The sequence below is a fragment of the Melospiza georgiana genome, chromosome 9 (assembly GCF_028018845.1).
Source record: "Melospiza georgiana isolate bMelGeo1 chromosome 9, bMelGeo1.pri, whole genome shotgun sequence".
Lineage (NCBI taxonomy): Eukaryota > Metazoa > Chordata > Aves > Passeriformes > Passerellidae > Melospiza > Melospiza georgiana.
The window spans coordinates 16,557,240-16,576,495 of record NC_080438.1 but is presented as its reverse complement, the minus strand read 5'-3'; the positions used below and the strand labels follow the sequence as shown (position 1 = coordinate 16,576,495).

General features: G+C 37.7%; 1 long non-coding RNA gene across 3 annotated transcripts in view; it reads right to left on the bottom strand.

Moving 5' to 3' along the window:
- LOC131087055 (uncharacterized) overlaps positions 1-17,681 on the bottom strand; it is a 430,836-nt gene extending 413,155 nt beyond the window's left edge. For all 3 annotated transcript variants that reach the window (XR_009114830.1, XR_009114831.1, XR_009114832.1), the window contains exons 1-2: positions 17,595-17,681; positions 6,500-6,576 (exon numbers count right to left, since the gene is read on the bottom strand). This is a non-coding gene — a long non-coding RNA (uncharacterized LOC131087055). The remainder of the gene's footprint in view (positions 1-6,499; positions 6,577-17,594) is intronic.
- Positions 17,682-19,256: the final 1,575 nt, after the last annotated feature.

The window sequence follows — 19,256 nt, the reverse complement described above, 5'->3', positions numbered from 1 at the left end:
TTGTTAGAGCACAGCTGTAGTGCACTACAAGCACAGGGGGATGGAGGGGAAGGGAGGGCTTTGGAAGGGCATCTGGTTCAAGGTTAAGATGAGATAAAGCCATAACTTGCTTTAGACTTATCTATGTCTCATCTCAGCTGTGTGATATGACCCTCTCTTCTTGCTGAGCTGCACTATCTCATGCTGATACTGTGTATCAGCTGACAGACATCCTGAGCTTTATTCTTGCCACTGTGATTTCAAAAGATGGCTACAATGAAGTATGGAAAAGTATTTAGCAGACTGAAGGAAATTGGGAAATAAGTTTTATAGTAATGTGGTTCACAACCATTAGTCAGCTAAATCTGCATCTTGTAATAAAATATTTACAATTATTGTCAGTGAAATTAAGGTTTCATTAATTTCCAGTTCATTCTTAACTGTGTCTTGCTATCTTTATGTTACTTCAGACTATTTTAAATATACTCAGCTCTTTGAAGTGCCAATGGAACATTTCCAAAAGTAACTAATTTCAGAAACAACAGGATGATAAGTTAAGTTAGGAGTAATCTGAAGCAGAAAACTACTTTAGGGTGTTTATTTTAGGGAGCCAAACACTGTCTTAAGCACAGGAAATGGCTATAAAATGTAGAGCAGGTTTTGAGAAGATTTCAGCTGAATTCTGGAAGTACTAGGCCCAAGCCAGCAAATATCAAGAGGCTTTCAAAGGTTTCGGCTTTGGCCCACTTCAGTGCAAAAGCCATGCTGTTGATTCTAGAATATTTTTGTCTTCCTGCATTACAGAAGCAACTAACAGTTCTCTACCATTAAAGACTGGTCAGAGCTTTAAGCTTCAGCTGCAGTGAGTCCAGAGATGCTTACATCTGGTTTTATGCTTCAGTGACCACTGAGTCTCAGTAAAGTAAGTTAATAGCTTGGATTTTGATCCTGTTTTGCTCTTGTGCCATAAAATTACAAGAAAGAGTTGTCTTCTGTCTTCCACCAACCATTCTAAAATGTCTTCTTAAAAGAACACGTGTTTATTTATGAGAACAGCTTCAAATAATTTAAATTTTGTGTTCAGAACAAAGGACACTGCATTCACAAGTAAATTCCACTTACTTGTTTCTGCAGCATCCATACCTGACACACTTCTTCAGAGATTCTGGTTTATAAATCTTAAATTTGTAGTAGATAACCGTGGGCCCAGAAATACCATAACTGTAAAATATTTCCTTCTGATTTGTTTTATTCAATTTCTGTTATTAAGCCTTATTAAAGAACAACTGGACATTCATTACATATGCTATGCAATATGCAAAATGTATAGGCTTGGTTACTCCACTATGTTTTTGATAGCAAAAATAAAATTTCCTAAAACAAGACTGAAAATCATTTATGGACTACCCCTGCTCTGTTTTCCATTCAGCATCTAAATATTCAAGGCAAAACAAAGCTTAACTCCACATGTTATGAAACCTACCATTTAAAATTTATTTATGTTTAAAATTACCTACAAAACTTTTCTTCTAAACCTCAGTTGAGGTATCAGTTTTTTAAATATATTCATCACATTTACCAGAATCCTATCATCTCTCCTCTTCCTATTTAATTAAGAATTATTTTGCCTGCCACAGGAGAATCAGAAGAGCTTTCTTTTGAGTTATTCAGAGAGTGGTAAAATAACACATGCAGATACAGCAGCTGACAACATAAGCAGGGTCAGTATTAGGACAAACTGGCCAAAAAGAGCAGCTTTTGGCATAATTTTAATCAGTCCTTGGGTACATGAAATGTCATGGAGTTTCATATGAAATGAAATTATCCCTTTCTCTTAGCTTATTTTTGTTCCAACTAATCCTCTAACTCTTTATTAAACATTATCTTTACCATCTGCTCTGGGTGAATGTTCAACACCTTGCAGAAGAACTCTGGGCTGATTGGTTTTTATGAGCAACATGATCTGAGTTTTATGCACATACTTAGGATTATGTCAAGGACAAAGAGGATGAATAATCCATTAACTATAATAAGCAGGAACCCATATCAGTGAAGCTCAAACATGCGTTATGTTTCAAAAGGAAAAGATGAATTAGAGATATGTGGATCATAAAATACACATAACCCAAGACCCTCTCTACACCAGAACGAAATTTCCATACATACATATTCCACTAAACAGCATTCCTGAAAGTGATGTTTCATTCTTGACCAATCAGACTTTACAGTGCTGAAATGGAATTTCCAGGCCTACAACGTGCAAAGAAATAGCTCTGCTGAACTGGGCATTTCCTCTAAAGTGGAACAGATGGTAGCAAAATATCTGCCCCGTGCACAGGTCTTTCAACCACATCTATATGGTCAATAGTAGAACTTCACTCTATTTTCATACTTTCAGTAAGCCGCTAAAATAAGTCATCAAGGAAGTGCTGCTGTTTAAAGTCACAATTTAAAAATTTACACTTAAAAAGTAATTGCCAAAAGTTAGTCAAATGTTGCTATCAAATAGATCCAGTTATTGCTTCCACTCTTTGATTACCACAAACACTAAAAATAACATTACCAGTATTAATTATGATATTGAGGGTAATATGTATCAGCCCACCAAGACTGCATTTGCCACAAAACACATAACTGTAAGAGTTTGGTTCCTTGCTTGCAATAGTTCATGTAATTACTCACCTTTTTCACCTTTCTACATCTTCTGCAATAATTTGTCTTCCTCTGGCTAACCTTTCAGACCAAAGTATTTACCTTTTCTTCCACTATAAAGGTTTATGGTCCAAAATGAACAACTGTTACAATAGTATTTGATAACAGTATATTATCAGCAGAAAATATCTGGACAGTAAGTCTTTACTCATTTCCATTGATGCAGAAGGTTTGCACCATATATCCTTGCAGAATGCTCTAAGGCCTAATGACTGACTACTCTTCTACACAATTTCAGTAACTTGTTGAGAATTACTTAACTCACAGTGAGCAGTGTTCTTCACTGCTGTATCATTCCATACATGAAGGGAAGGCTCAAGGTTCTCCACTGATATAAGGGTTATGAATTCTGTTGATTTCAATAGAACTGTGTTGATTTGAATCAATGGTGTGATCTATACACTTTTACAATCAGTGAAACAGTAAGGACTCTGAGAGAAATAGTCATTACTAGCTACTGGCTATGCTGCTAAAGACTATGAGAATTGTCCAGCTGAGAGCTTTGGCAACAGAAGGCTGTATTAATCCCAAAATTCAAACTTCAGTACTGCATGTGCTTTGGCTCACCAGGGACCTTGACTTCTTTACCTGTTCCTGTAGTACACACTAGGGGCAAAACAGGCTTAGAAGCAAATCACAGAAACCATGCTCCATGAACCATGCTCCAGACCACTGCCCTCATGGCTCACTGGATTAAAGGGAGATCAGATTAGACCCGAGATCATTTACTGTATGGAGACCTGGTCAAGTTGCTTACCCTAATCTAAATCTCAAGTGTGCTAAGCAACAGATGAAAAGCTACACAATAATTGCCTAGCTCAGGTGCTTGGTAAACAAACTTTCCTATACTTCCAGACTAGTGACCAGTTTAGAAACAAAACCTAGTAATAAATAAAAAGTGGTACAGCTGAAAGAGCCCAAAATAGCATTACACTAGGTCACAAACAATAACCCAGTATCTTCCTCTCCAATTCCTCCAGGCATGGGCAGCATTCAGTGATAGTCATAGGTGGGCAAGGAAGGATCCAGTATGTTTATGTCACAGAATTTCCCATGTAAATAATTAGCTGCTTAACACACACCCAAGAGTTCTTCCTAGACTAACAAGTCTTTGTGAATCTCTCAGTTCAGAATACAAACTTCATTACTAAATGAAAGAATAAACATACATGATATTCAGAGTAAATCTCATCTAAGATAGGATTTTATCATTCTTAAATAGACAGAAAAATGGGTACACTCAAGTGTAGTCAGAGGTCTGGGCCACTCAGCAGAAGACATCCCTATCAGCTCCCATCCAAAACACGGAATTTCAGGGACTCTTCAAAAGTACAGAAGGGAGTTACTTTTTTACTGTTAATGCTTCCATTAAACTTCTTTTTATGAAAGTAAAGTTACTTTCCAGTGCAAATTTTGAATCCAATGGGAATTTTAAAACAAAAGATAAATGTAGTGTTCATTCTTATCTAGAAAGTCTCTCCCCTCCCTAAATCCTATTACATACATACATGCATGATTTAGATGAGGTAGGACAGTGAGACATGAAGAAGAATCTTCTCTAAAATAACACCTTTGAAATTATAAAAAGAGGAAAGCAAAAGAGTTATGTAAAGTGTTAAAGGGTAATAAAGATTTTATATCTATCTTAACTGTTAGCATGAGTAATACACAAAATGGATTTGTTTTAGGTTACCAGCTTTTATCCAGATTATCCAGACTATCAGCATCTGGTTTAAGTCCCCAGTGTAACCATCTGTAGTAATGTCACATGAAGGATTAGCCTTATCTGACATTTGTAATGAATATATGGATGGAAGAAGAGGAAGGAGTGTGACATAGAGTACAATTGTTAAACCTTAAAATCAGGTGAAACCACATCTCTATTCGCTGATTCTAACCATGGGGTTTTTTACTTTTCAAATGTTAGCATATGTATTGAAAGACAACACATCCTTATTGATTTTTTAAAGAAAAGCAGGCAAACTGAGAAAAAAATATATTTGACCTTTTAAACATAATTAGAACATTAAATAAAAATAAAGCCTACTTCACCATGTTCAGCTATGACAGATGGGTATGATCACAAAAACATCAAAGGTAGGCTTATCCTAATCCTGTAAAGTGGTAAGTGCCTCCTGAAAGGTCCTGAGTGCTTTCTAATCCTACTGAGGATAGGCTGCAAGTGCAATGAGAGGTAATGGGAGCAAGTAACAGAGGTAATAGTGAGCTTTCCTGGCCACATGAGGAACAGACTGTATTAAAAAGATCTGATATGTTAGGAAATCACCTAATTTATCTAAACACAGAAATCACAAAGTAGGAGGATGTGTGTTTATTTTCTGCTCTCTGTAAGTTAGTCCCACATCATGCAGCCCGAATTCAGAAAACCTGACTTCTCTTCCAGGCTTTGTTATTTGCATAAAATTGCACAGTGTCCCAGGTCAATATATTTAACCCTTAGCATCAGTGTCTTCTTTCCATAAATGGTGAAACTGAAGTGACCTCTTCTCAAGAGATCATGAAGTTGGGCAAAATTGACAATATATAAGAATCTATGACCATGATTAGTTTTGCTACAACAGAATGTATGATGAAAAAGCTGGGGTTTAAAGCAGAAAGAAAAACTCAAATCCTACAAAAGGTTTTGATTTGAGGATTTCCCCTTTGGGTGCAATCAAATATTTAGGATAGGGAAAAGGAGAATAAAGGATTCTATCAACTGAAGGCAGGTACCACTACCTTTGGAAGAACAGCTGAATTGGAATGACTGCTGATCAGGTTAAGTTCAACAGGAGTATTTTTATTTAAAAATGGCCAGGTGAAAGGTCTCAGTGAAGATGGGCTCTGTGTTTCGAGACTGGGTGATATGAGAACACAGTCCTGCAATGGAGTGTAGCAGCTAAACAAACAAGGTGTATTGTGACAATGCCAACCACTCCTGCCCAGTTTAAAACAAGCTTGCTAAGTCACACTGCAAATGTACCTTGTGCAGTCACAGATGTTATCTAGTGCAGCCTGAGAACTCAGCCTCAGCCAGTTTTATCTCATCACAGTGAAACTCTAGAATGTTCCCATTGGTCATACAAGACATGGATATCTTATTTCCTTTAGTGAAATGGACACAATTAATAGTTGATATTAAAAAAAGGCTTCTTCATATGTGTATTATTATTAGATGTCACATGTCCATGAAGCTCAAGCTTGGAGTTTTTTTCAAGTATCCAGATACCTGTTACCAGGCAGAGGTCAAATGCCTACATTTTATAAATTTGCATGAGACATTTTTATAGCACATGCTGTATTGGCACCATTGCCCAATACTGCATGCAATTACTTTGTTGTTGCTGTTGTTGCTGAGGGCCAAGCTCTAACAAATTAAATTTAGAGAAGGGAAATAGGCTTATATGCAAATGGAATTAAATGCTGACACAAGGATAAAACAGCCCTGGATTTAGGCAGGGCTCTCCCCCCGACTTTTTAACCAATCATTAGATTTAAATTGAACAGACAGATTCATCTTTGATTTAACTCCACTGTAATCAATGGAACTGCAGCAGGGATGAACCCAAAGCAATATGTTTTTGACAGGTTTTATGCAGTGGCTATCCAGAATGAAGTAGATGAAACAGATTTTTTTTTTTTTTTGCTTATAATTGATGAAATTATTTCACCATCCCCAAATCCCTACATCAAGGAAATTAGTTGGTGCATAAAAATGGATAAAGTAGGCTGTTGCATGCCAAATACCAACTGCTGACCACAGGCTCTGTACCCAAATACACAAAGCCAAAATATTTATCTGACTTACCTGTGATCCAGCTCAAGCTCCCTAATGGTGTCAGTACAGTTGGATAATTGCATGGCTTCTCCTCAATGTCACTTGAGCTGCATAAAAAGGATGAGTACATTTACTATCTCTGTAATATTGGTATCATATATAAATAGTGGCTGAACTTAGCAAATTATGGAATGACAGTTATCTGATCATTGCTTTGAATAATGATCATTGCATGGAATAATGACAGTTATCTGATCATTGCATTATACGAAATATGCATTTCAGTAAACTTTTAGAACCCTTGGTTGCATTTTGTGCTCTTGTTACATTGCTTCCTCCCTTCTCTGTCTCCATTGGCACGTCTTGTGTTTATCAAAATACTTAATAAATTAATGTAGGACCAAAGGACTGTGACAACAGGCACTATATATGTAGCTGATGAGAACTAGGGACTATTGCTCATACCAATTTGACAGACTCTGGTTTTTTTAGCACCTTTTTTTTCATCGATTCCTCTTCATTCTTCTCTCCCTTCCTAGTTTTCCATTGTTTCTTTTCAGCTGACAGCTCATTGCTTATTTATTTATTCATGGTCTCATTTTTTGGTTTTAAGGATTCTTTATTCAATGGTAAGTTCAGAGGTACAACAGTTTGTTATTCCACACTGCCACTGCTCTGTACTAAAGCCATCAAATGATACAGAGAACTTCTGTATGGGTGTGTAGCTTTACCCTTCTTGTGTCACAGTTTCCACTCTTACATTGCTTTTTCCCACAAAAGGTTTTAGCTTCTTTTTCACTGTATATGCTCATGTAAAGCTAATTTTGGTAACTGCCAATGGTTAACCAACTATACATGAAGCATAACAGACTTCCTGCTGGCTCCTATGGCATGATCACCACCAGCCAGAGTTTGCAGATTATCTTCTTGAAATATTAGAGTAGGACAGTGCTTTTTACTTAGTGACCACAATAGTCAAAAAGTAAGTCCATGCATCAAACAGTCATTAACCTCTGCAGTAGAGATATCCACAGCTGTTGGAGGATATAGGGATTGGGACTTGGGACTATAGGTATTCTAGGCAAAGACAGCAAAGCAGACCAATTTCAAAAAGCAAAAATATTTCCAATACCAATTTATTGGTATTATCACCACATTATTACAAATTTATTTCCAAAATACCAATTTCAAAGCAAACTCAATTCAGATCTAACAGCCCTAGAGAAACATGTATTTCCTTTGTATATCTTGTCTTACCAACATAAAAACAAGAGGTAGGAATCTAACAAGGCCTAGCATTGAACTTACATTGAGGGGATTACTGATCTTTGTTTACATTTGCTGCTCTGTAGCAAATCATTAGGGACATAGCAAAACAGTGCTTATCAGTACTATTATACTAAATGGAGGTGCTTGAATCAGGTCTAAAGCACATACAAACTGCTCTTCCTTTCCTCAAATATATGTATTTCCTCCCAAAGCACAAAGCAGGTATTTGTTAAAACCGCATTTTGCTCACTAGAGATTTTTGAAAGTATAATCAGAATTACTTTGGCAACATGCAGTCCTGTGAAAATATGTACAACGGAGAGAATTGTGGCGGCACCATGTATTTTAATGCAAAACTAGTTAAAAAAAAAAAAAAGTCATGAAGATATAAGTCAATAAAAAGTGTGGAAAGCAACTGCTTTTATAATACACATCCAGCTTTAAAGAGAAGGGAAAAATACTATCTTTACAAGTATGCCACTGTATAACTTATAGGAAAATTAAGATTTTTCATTTCAGCTACTAATAGTTTCCAGAACATAAAGCATAAAAGTCTGAGTACTCCCTTTTTTCAAGCAGTAAAGGTCTCAAGTTTTTACCCTATTCATATTTGTTATCACGTTCCAATCATTTGTATTTCATTGATTTCAAAACAGAGAAAACGGTCCGTCAAAATAATGCTTTTTATAGATGTTACAAACTGTATTACAATTCTTCTACATTTTTCACCATGGAAGCTACAGTAATTCTCAAGTAATAAAACTTCATGCTTACTTTCTGGAGTTCTAATTCTAAACATTTCATTCTGTTCAGTTATCTGGTGGTACCACACTCAAAAGCATTCATTCTTCCCAAGTGAAAAAAGCAGAGTTAGAGATGGTAACGGATATTTGCATGAATTCAGGAATCTAAGCAAAATTAAGATATTGGATGGTTGTTCATTAAGAAGTCAAGTCAGCATTCAACCATCCATTAAAATATTTCTAATATTAGTAAGAAAGTCTTCAACTCAAACTTATAAGCCTTATTTCTTTCCCTAGTCTTTCAACAGATGAAATTTAAAAGGCATCTTAAGGAAAGACACATGCATCAAATCCAGTATGTGGGAAAAAACTTGCTGGATTACAATCAAACTCGTGGAGTAACATTAACTGCTTGCCTTCAAACTTCAAAGTGGTCCGTTAATTTTTAGCCCTTTCTTCTACTCCAGCTTTGAATTTCTTCTTTTTGCCTGCCAAAATACCTGAATTGATCTGTGGTTGCAAGAATATGATTCTCCATGTGTTTCTTGTGACTGCAAAGAATCAGTTTCAAAACCAGTTAGAGAACTCGATCTGAAGGGAGGCTGTCCATAAAATCAGTTAATCAATTCATGAATACACTGTAGAGTTTTATGCTGAAATAATTAGAAACTTATTTAGTACTCTTTAAAAGTCCTGCGGGCGCCCGGCTGATGCGCGGGGAGGGCTCTCTTTGCCCTGGAGCCCCCGCCGGGCTGCGAACGCCAGGGCGGTCGCCCCTGCGCGGCCCCGCCAGCGCCAGACCCGCTCAGCCACAGCTGGGAACGGCCGGCTAAACTGAGCTGGGGAACGGCCGGCTAAACTGAGCTGGGGAACAGCCGGCTAAAGCTCAGCTGGGGAACAGCCGGCTAAACTGAGCTGGGGAACCGCCGGCTAAACTGAGCTGGGGAACGGCCGGCTAAACTGAGCTGGGGAACCGCCGGCTAAACTGAGCTGGGGAACGGCCGGCTAAACTGAGCTGGGGAACCGCCGGCTAAACTGAGCTGGGGAACAGCCGGCTAAAGCTCAGCTGGGGAACAGCCGGCTAAAGCTCAGCTGGGAACGGCCGGCTAAACTGAGCTGGGGAATGGCCGGCTAAAGCTCAGCTGGGAACGGCCGGCTAAAGCTCAGCTGGGGAACAGCCGGCTAAACTGAGCTGGGGAACCGCCGGCTAAACTGAGCTGGGGAACGGCCGGCTAAAGCTCAGCTGGGGAAGAGCTGAGCCGGCTAAACCACAGCTGCCAACGGTGCACGGCTCTCGCACCGACTAAAAGGCTCTCGCATCTTCTACTAAGAACACTCCCTCTTCATTTTTTGCCAGTGCTAGAAGTGTATGAGTCTTTTATCCAAACTAAATAATGTTCCTAAAGAAAGTTTTATATTCCTTTGGGAAGAAAGTAGTAAAATGAAGAGTTGGATAAGAGTCTCTTACACAAAACAAAGCAAAATATTCAAAATATGCAAATGTGTAACCATCATAAATAAATATCTACTATGGAATTAAAAAATGGGTTCATTTTGAGAAACTTCCCCATTCATGGGAAAGCACCTGCAACAGAGAGAGAAAGAACAAATGCAAGTAAAAGGAATCAACCAAACACAGAATCTGAGAGAATTTTCAAGGAAAAGCATTTTACCACTTCTAATATGATTGAATATGCATCTTACAAATAAATAGTCCAAAGAGTGGGAGAAAAAATTAGTAACAATTTCAGATCAAATTGAAATGAACCACTGGATGGCACTGAACCGTGAAACAGGAGAATTTGGATTCTTCTTGCAGAGTTTTGTCTGACTTGTTATGAAATTTCATTTGCTATCCCATCTTCCTCAGTATTGTCCATTCCCTTTCTCAGCTCTGGTGATTTACAGAAGTTATGGACCAGTTCTCACAGTGGACACATCTATGCTAAAATCAGAAGATTGATGGTGGGGGGTGAATGAAAACATTCCCAGACTAGCTTTACTCTCACTGCCCTGCTCAACAGACTTTAATTGTCCCAGTAAGTATCCATTATGTCTTTCAGATCTGCATCCTGTGCTGTAGTCCATGTTTCCTGTCAAAGTTCCTTGATAAAGCTTCCTTCAGCTATGCCTACCAGTCCTTCCCTCCCACCACTTACATAGAGTGCACAATAGTGATTTTGAATAGGTGACACCTGGATCTCAATGGGCTCTCTTAAGCACTACTTTATAATACATAAAACTAAGTGCTGCTGAAATACAAGCAACTTCCTTGCACGGATGATATGTTGCTGGACTAGCCCTGCTTTTCACCCAGATTGCTTCTAACAAGCATTTCCTGCAAGTCTGGGCAATTCGTGCCCCTGTGCCTGGAGTGTGGATCCCTGCAGTTGGTGCACTGAGCAGTCCCAGCCGGTGCAAGCTCCCTGCACCAGGCCCTGCGGGCAGACAGCCTGGAAATGCACCAGGGAGCAGATGCACCACGTCCTCCTGCAAGCACTGCAACAGCCACTGCACGGGTGCTTGCCTAATGCCAACTGTATGATGTGTATTTCCTGTGCTGAAGGAAATTGCATCTTTCAGAAATTGCATCAGGCTCTGGCAAAAAAATAAAGCAGCTAGGGAGAACATATTTCAATATGAGTGAGCTAATTATAATTTTGGCTCCTAAAGCTTTTTAACAGCCAACATATAAGGTCCAGCTGGCATGTCCTTCCGCCTGCCTGAAGGAAAAAATCCCAATTTATAGCATAATCAAAAACCATGTTTCTATATTTTTGGGGTTTTTTTAAGTTACTGCCAATACATCAGCCTATGGAAAAGCCTCCGATTGCTTTCCAAGTGATAGAGTGCCAGGAAGAAAAAGTTTCAATGTATACACATTTACCTGCCTTTGCACTGGTTTAAAAAGCACACAAGATTGCCTGGCTGGAAGTAAGGGGAAAAGAAGTATCAGGTAAGTAAGGAATTTGTGAATCACATAGCCCTGTGCAAGTAAGGGGCCATTGTTAATTTTCAGATTGTCATAAAGCCAGTGGTGAATTTCAGACAGTTCAAAACCAGTTACAATAGAAGGAAGAGGGGATTGCACAATCTGCTGAAATGAAATCCAGCCCACAGAAACAAAATCTTGCAAGAACCCAGCACTGAAGTGTGAAGTGTGCTGTGAGAATAAAAAATATATGAGCAAGTGTACAGGTATATAGTCTTCTCAAGACCAATGTTATTTGGTATGAAAGCAGAGGGTGTTGCACAGCTCTGAACACAGGTTTGCTGAGTATACCAGGCTCTTATTTCTTTCAGTGAATTGTACTCTGAAAACTTTGTAACTACCACAGATGTACAGGGAAGCAGCTGAACTGATTTTCACTCACTATACCTATAGTAATAAATCTATCAATATCTCTCAGAGAAATACTATAGGACTACTTGCCCTGAAACAGCATTTTGAGTATGCACCTGCAAAGGCAGATGAATTTTTCTACATCTCATAACTGAAACACTGCACCACAAATAGCAGTTTGCAATGATCAAAACAGCATTTATATGTCTGTTTTAAAGTGATGTTTCTTTCGCAATATAATTATGATTTTGATTACTTATGCATCAACGTAAACTAAATGAAACATATTCTAGGTTGTATTGAAAAAAATGTAAGTGACCAAATCTAGAAACTTTATTAAAATGCACAACTCTTATATGATCAACAACATAGATTTCAGCATGACTCTTTTTGTATGTAACAAGTTTGTGTAGTAACTTGTGTAGTGAGTTAAAGCCCAGGAATGTGATTTTGGTTAGTAATCTTGCAAACCAAGGATAGGGAACCATATTTACTCTTTAACTGATGGCATCTGTAGCATATGAAGGCTAAAACGAAACATTTACCCAGGTTCTGAGACTGGAAGTTGAACAGGGTACACCTCCTACATTCTGTGGTGCATTGTGACTTGAATGCAATCTTCTATGCCTTCCTTACTCATCCCCCCTACATTTGTATGCTCAGGTATTCAAATTCCTTCAGTCTAAGTCAATGCTTGCCCAAGCCAACCCAACAGCAGAATCCAGATGGAAGACTTTAGGTGTCTGAAGAAACAGCCAATTTCAGCAATTTTTTTTACAGTTGCAGGAATTCTTTCAGTAGTTAAACAATGTGCAATCTTAAAGCATGCTTTGGATGGAAATGAAGGCAGAATGGAAACTTGCCTCCATATTTTGTCTGTTACTTCAGCCTTTATAACACCAAGCCCTTCAACTGCTCCTGGTGCCTCTCCTCAGCATGCATTCCCTCATTACACTGTAAAGGATGTAGTTTGAAGTACCAACATTTTATGACTCCTAGTTCAGTCTGTGACAATTGCCAAGCACCCATCAATCTCCCAGTACTAATAGCTAGTTATTTACTAGCAAGTACATCCAGAACCCTGATTTTCTCTCAGGGCCCCTGAGAATTTTCCTGTCTTATCAGTGAAATACAAAATTCCACACATCTTTATACCTTGTCTATCTGGGTATCTTAACTACATGTCCTTTGGAGGTAGCATTTGGGTTGTATGAGCTCTTGAGGAGAGGATGCCAGTCCTCAGGGGCTGCAGGGATTGCCAGGATCCATTCCTCGGGGCTGGGGCAGGTGAGGCAATGTCCTTGCTTGCAGCAGTGAGCTCACATGATAACTGGTGAAGACAGCACCCATCATCCTGGACTGTGGTGACACCATAATCAGTAGACTGAGGAAGGAGAAGCTCATCACTTGTTAGACCACATCTGTAACAGTGTATTTGGGGTTGGGATCTCTATCACTCAAAAGACACAGGTAAACTGGTGTGTTACCAACACAGTCAGGGACAACATATACATATGTATCTCCAGAATATATGTATACATCCATATATATGTTATTCAGATCAGCAAAAATCCACATTTTCAACTGCCTCAACACTTGCAAAAGCTGGAATTAGAAATTAAATGAAATGTGGAATCCCTTTCCTTAGGGCAACTTTTTTCAGAAGAGCTGTGTAAAATTTATAGATCATAGCTTATACAAACCAACAGTCTACATTCCTGTGAAAAAAGTTTTCAGTATTTTTTCTCATTTTTATATATACATATACAAAGATAGAATACACACACACACACACACACACATATATATATAAAACCAACCATTTCTTGATTCAGTTGGCTATGTGCCCCAAAAGCACCTAGGTGATATACTTGATGTATATTTTCATATCATTCCCTTTTTATTTAGCTCCTACTAGGAATAGGATATTGGGCTAGACAAACTCTTAATGTGATTCAAAATGAAAGTTTTTATAAAGATTATTTTCAACAGTTTCAGCAACATTTTAAGTTTACTATTCCAAATATCCACAAAGCATAATTGAAAAAAATCCAAATAGTTTAGAGAGGTTTGGATTAGCTCCTGTTTTCCATAAAGAAAGTATGAGGTTCAGGAGAGTGGAAGACAAGATGAGCCACAAGAGAATCAATCTGCAGCCATGGTCCACAAAAATCTGAGAACTACCAAATCACTAAGTACTAAAAATTGTGTGCAAAATATGAATAAAATATTGATTTCATTAAAAATGTTAAGGACTACTTAATTCAACAACATTTTATATGTTTGCATATTTATTTCCAAATTTGCATATCTGTTTGCATATATCTTGTAAAGCTGAACGTTAATTATACTTTAAAATCATGTATAAATTGTAACCAAGAATGTTGTATGAATTTTTGAAATAAGAGATGCTCAAGTACCATTAATTATAAACTGCCATTTAAAGCACACTGAAGCAGACCTCATATTGAAAAAATATTGAGCCCTTGACAAATAAAAAAGGCAGCAAGAGTTATTAACTGGTCTAGCTGATTAAATGGTGTTTCCTACAAGCATAGCATAGATTTTTTTTCTTGCTATTTCTCCCTTCAGACCTTTCTCCCTCCTGGGTTTCTTTTACTTAGAAGTGACACATGACTATTGCTGGCCAAGGTAAAATTAAGACCACATGATTCACTGGTTTATAGTTTCTGTTTAGGCCAATTCTCTTTCTGAATCTTTATTCATGTAGCACTGATAGTAATATATAACAATAGACAAAACTTCATGAGTTACTTTAATGAATTAATGTCAAATGAGGTGAGTTGAAGTGATTTTCTCACACCCTAATTAGATCTGTGAAATTATTCTGACTAATTTAAAAAGCAAGGTCAAATCTCAAGCAGCTTCCAAAAACCTAGACTTGCTAAATATACATGTTGATCTGACTATCACTTAAAGTGGCAATCAGAGACAGTCAAAATTCTAATAGCTTTAGATATAAATGCAAGGTCAGCTATCCCAGTAATCATTAAGAGCCAGGAGTTACCTAAAAACTGTTTCTTAAGAATATTGTGGAAGTATAATTTGCTCTTGTTAATTTTGAGAAGATGTGAAGATCCTTTGATAGTTAAAGAAAATAATTCAAATGTACTGCTTGCATAGAGAAGGCTCCACAAGTTTATTAGTGCAAATCAGTATTGCTGCCCTTAAAAGTTACCTATCTCTGCAACAGGCTGTTCCCTGAAGAAAGGACAGCAGAAAGGTAAAAGTCCACACCTCTCTCTAGTCACTCCAAAACTGATATCTTAATTTACATGAACAATGAAGATGAATTTGCATTAGTCCATCAGGCTGAAAAGTATATAAGTAGAGATGCAAACTCGCCTATCTTGTGGTGCTAGCTTTGTCTCAGAGGTGGTAACACCAGTGCAAGGAGCAGACTGACAGCCAGGAGCAGTGAAGTCTAAAACTTCTGCATGTGTTATGCAATTGGGACCATGTCCATCAGCTTTAGTGATGTTGCACTACAGATTGAATTTGGCCTGCATAGGTCTGGCCTAACATTGGCATGTTATCAGCCATTCACACTCCTTGGTCAAGCAAGGGAACTTTCTTCAGATCTATGGAAGCTCTTTGCCTGATCTGTATTACCCACTAGAAATACAGACCACAGCGAGAGGGAGAGCCAAGAGATGGAAGTACAGCTCTGTGGTTATCTCTATGGGGAAGTGTGGTTACAGGAAAATAATCACACACAGGTGGCCACAGAGCAGCCACCTCAGAGAGAGAAACCTCTCATTTAATCCTGTCTTCTGAGAGACACCTATTCTGCCTGCACATTCTTTCTTCTTCAGCCCACACTTGAGACTGAGCAAGTGGTTCCACTAGAGGACATGCATACTCCAGCACAGAGGCCTGCTGTTAATATTTCTTCCACCATACAAACACTGTTCACACTTGCAGAGCTGAGTTAGATTTGCACTAAACTTTAATAGACGTGGATTCATAGTATAATATGTCAGTGGTAAAAATCATGGCAAATTTTCTTGCTCTCTGTAGGAAAATAATGTGAAACGCTATGAGTTCTGATTTTTGATTTTTCAGGATTTCCAATTTTTTTATTTTCCTTTCCCTTTTTACAAAACAGTCTGCAAAGGAAATAAATGACCCTTCATAACATCACATGTCATTACTTCCAATAGTAACTGATCCTCAGGCTTGGTTCTTTCTCCTGTATCAGTGTACTGAGAGAACTTAAAGTAGCAACCAGCACAGCTGTGTAGAGCAGGGAACTTCTGCAATGGCTAAAAATGCAATGAATAAGTTACCAGCAGCCATTTGATGCTTTTCTTCCAATGTGCACGTCCTTCACCTACAACCATGGGACATTTATTTTAAAAAGAGGGGAAAGAAAAAAGATGCTTCTGTTTCTTGAAACTAAGACATTGCTACAGCTGTAATTTTCCGTTCTAAGGAGGATCTATAAGGAATGAATTACTAAAGCACTAGACAAGCACCAAATAGTTCTCCCTCCTGATTGATTACACTCTAAAGGCAACAAAATCTCATGGTTGAGTCACTAATGAGTCTTAGATAACCCATCTGTTTGTAATAGGAGCATGCTATTGTAGTGCCTGTAACAGAAGGACTTTGTATTGATATTTTGTTACAGAAGGGTCTAGAACTAGATTTTTTTAAGAATTGGGATCCAAACAAAGATCTTTGTAGTAAAAATGCCAGTTGCAGGGATAAGCCAAAATCCTGTCTCAGTGTTATGCACTCAAACTTGTATGATTTTAAGTATTTAAGTACTGAATCAAGTTCTTTTGCTGAGCTTTCATGACTAAAGTTATCTATTTAGCTAAACGCAGAAGTAATTTGGCAGCATGATTTAAACACATGCTAAACTAATACAGCTTAAACTTTAATTTCCTCTGTTCCTTTATAATGGTTTGCTACTTTGATATGAAACAGCAATTGTATTAGATTTAGGCTTCAGTAACTAATTAGTAGGTGGTAGTGGAATTAGTTCATAACGGTTCAGAAATGTTAATATAGCAATTCATACTTTGTGTCACCTTTGTTTCATTTTAGTGCAGGTAGGTAGTTCAGTAATGCTTGACAATAATCATTGTATTACAGCATATTCAAGACTTGCAAGACTGATACATATAAGCTATTGTCTAACTTATGTATTTTTCTTGATTTTTCAAGTCTAAGAATCTTCTCAAGTGCTCTATCAGCAAATTAATTTCTTAATTGAAAGTAGTATACACAAAATATATATAAAGATGCACCACCAATTCTTTGTTTATGCAAAAACTATGAGTACCAGTGTAGTTGTTAGAGATTTTCATATGCAGCATGCTTTAGATAACTGCTTTAAAATGGATGAGCTGATAAATATACTAATTCCTTACTACTTAGCAGCCTATTATCAGTGTGATTCCCAAAGAGAGGCAGGCAGGCAGGCAGACAGGCAGGAAGGAAGGAAGGAAATGTAATTTTGTCCTTTTTCAAATTACAATAAAGAATAATTAATACAGGAAAAAAAACCCTGTGAGAATGTAAAGGGATTTTTTCAGATAATTGCCATGCCTTGTATTGTAGTCTTACTAATAGACTATATTCTGATCACATTTCATAAAGAACTGTGCAAAAGTAAGTTCCAAATTTCACTTTTTGATCTCATTGATTTTCATTTAAAAAACGCCAAAACACTGTACTTTTGGAAATACACCTGTTACCATTAAAATGTAGGTAGCTGCAGCTGGAAAGGAGCTATTACCTTATGCTTTCAGGTCCTCTATCATGTGGCTCCTAGTCTTGGTTTCTCCGAAGATGCAAAAAAACACCAGGGGCCTCAAAAGACAGCACACCAACTTTTGGACTTGTCTACTGCAGCTGTAACCATGAGAAAAGAGATCTCTGAGCATAACAGTGATCCACAAAGGAAAAACAGGGGTTGTGTCTTTTTGCTGCTTTTATACATTCTACAGAATGCCAAGATGAGGTTGTTTTACAAGTTGCTTAAAAGGTTACTTTTTGCTTTTTGAAATACAAGGGAGACCAAGTTTTGCTCAGCACTAATTGGAGGGGATGGAAGTACTGAACTTGTGTTAGTTTTTTTCTCACAACTGCTGTTGATTAGCAGTTGAGACATACTGAATATACTTTTGTTATGCTTGTCATAAATTTGAAGACAGCATTTGCTGTAGTGTATTATCAATTACTTCTGCTCAGTTCTGTATACTCTGCTTGAGAAAGAATAATACACAGACAGCTTGTGGTGACAGTCCACCTTTTCATGCACTCTTACATGCACAGAAAACAGTAAGACAACAAAACCTCATTTGATTATGTCAGGAAAGGAAGTCTCTAACCTTCAATAGCTTGATTTTTGCAACTACCAGGCTAATCTACTGTTACAATACGACCTCATCTTCAAAAACTCAGTTCTGTGTGTAAGCAGTGATGTCAGCACTGCAAAGGAAGGACTGCATGACCATTGTAACAAGCCTATCACCCACTTCCTAGCCAAGTGATACTTTTTTAATGATTAAAGAAACTCTCACAGGAGAGCCTGTCCAAAACCAAGCAGCAGTCAAGTGTATTACCTGAGATATTTAATTTTGTGTAGCTTTGGGGCTTTTAAACTGGCCATGTATTTCCCTCCAACATAACACCAAATATGAGACTTATGGAGAGAGAGAGAGGGAGAGAAAGAGAGAATATGGGCAATAGAAATAATTCATTAACTGGATACATGAAAACTTCTGAATGTATACAGTGTTGGCAGACTGAGAAATTGCTATGCTGAGCAATCTAATCAAGGAAGAGGTAGAATCAATGCCATCCTCTGTATATAATAAAGTCAAAGTCTTACTACATAGGAAGAGGTTTTCCTTCTTTTCTTTCTCTATATTAAAATGTCCACTTCAATGAAGATGAAACCAAAGCTATTGGTTTATTCAAAGTTCAGTCAATTTACTAAAAGAAAAAGCAGAGCTCTCTTGCTTTGAGAAGTACCTGCAATCTGTGACACCAGAGAAAGCACAGAGCTCTATGACACTTGTATTTGTAGGATTGCTTTATTTGGCTCTAAAGTAGGAACACATCTATGCCAATCTAGCTTTCAGATGAGTTTTGCAAGCACAGCCTCATATGTCCAAATTTGTACCAACTTAATTAACAGGAACAAAAAATGAAAATTGCTTTTTTAATGCAAGACACATTTCTAAAATGATCAGTATATGAACTAAAATGTATCCATCCTTAGAGTAACTGCTTGGCTGAGCTAAAAAACACAAGGAAGCTTGAAAGTGGAATTCCTCCCAGCTGTTTATTGAAATCCCCAGGAAACCTCTGTCTTAGCCATGTTCTGAAAATTATTTCAGCTAGGGGGCGTTCAACTAACATATTTTCCATGGCTGCACTTCAGACATCAACC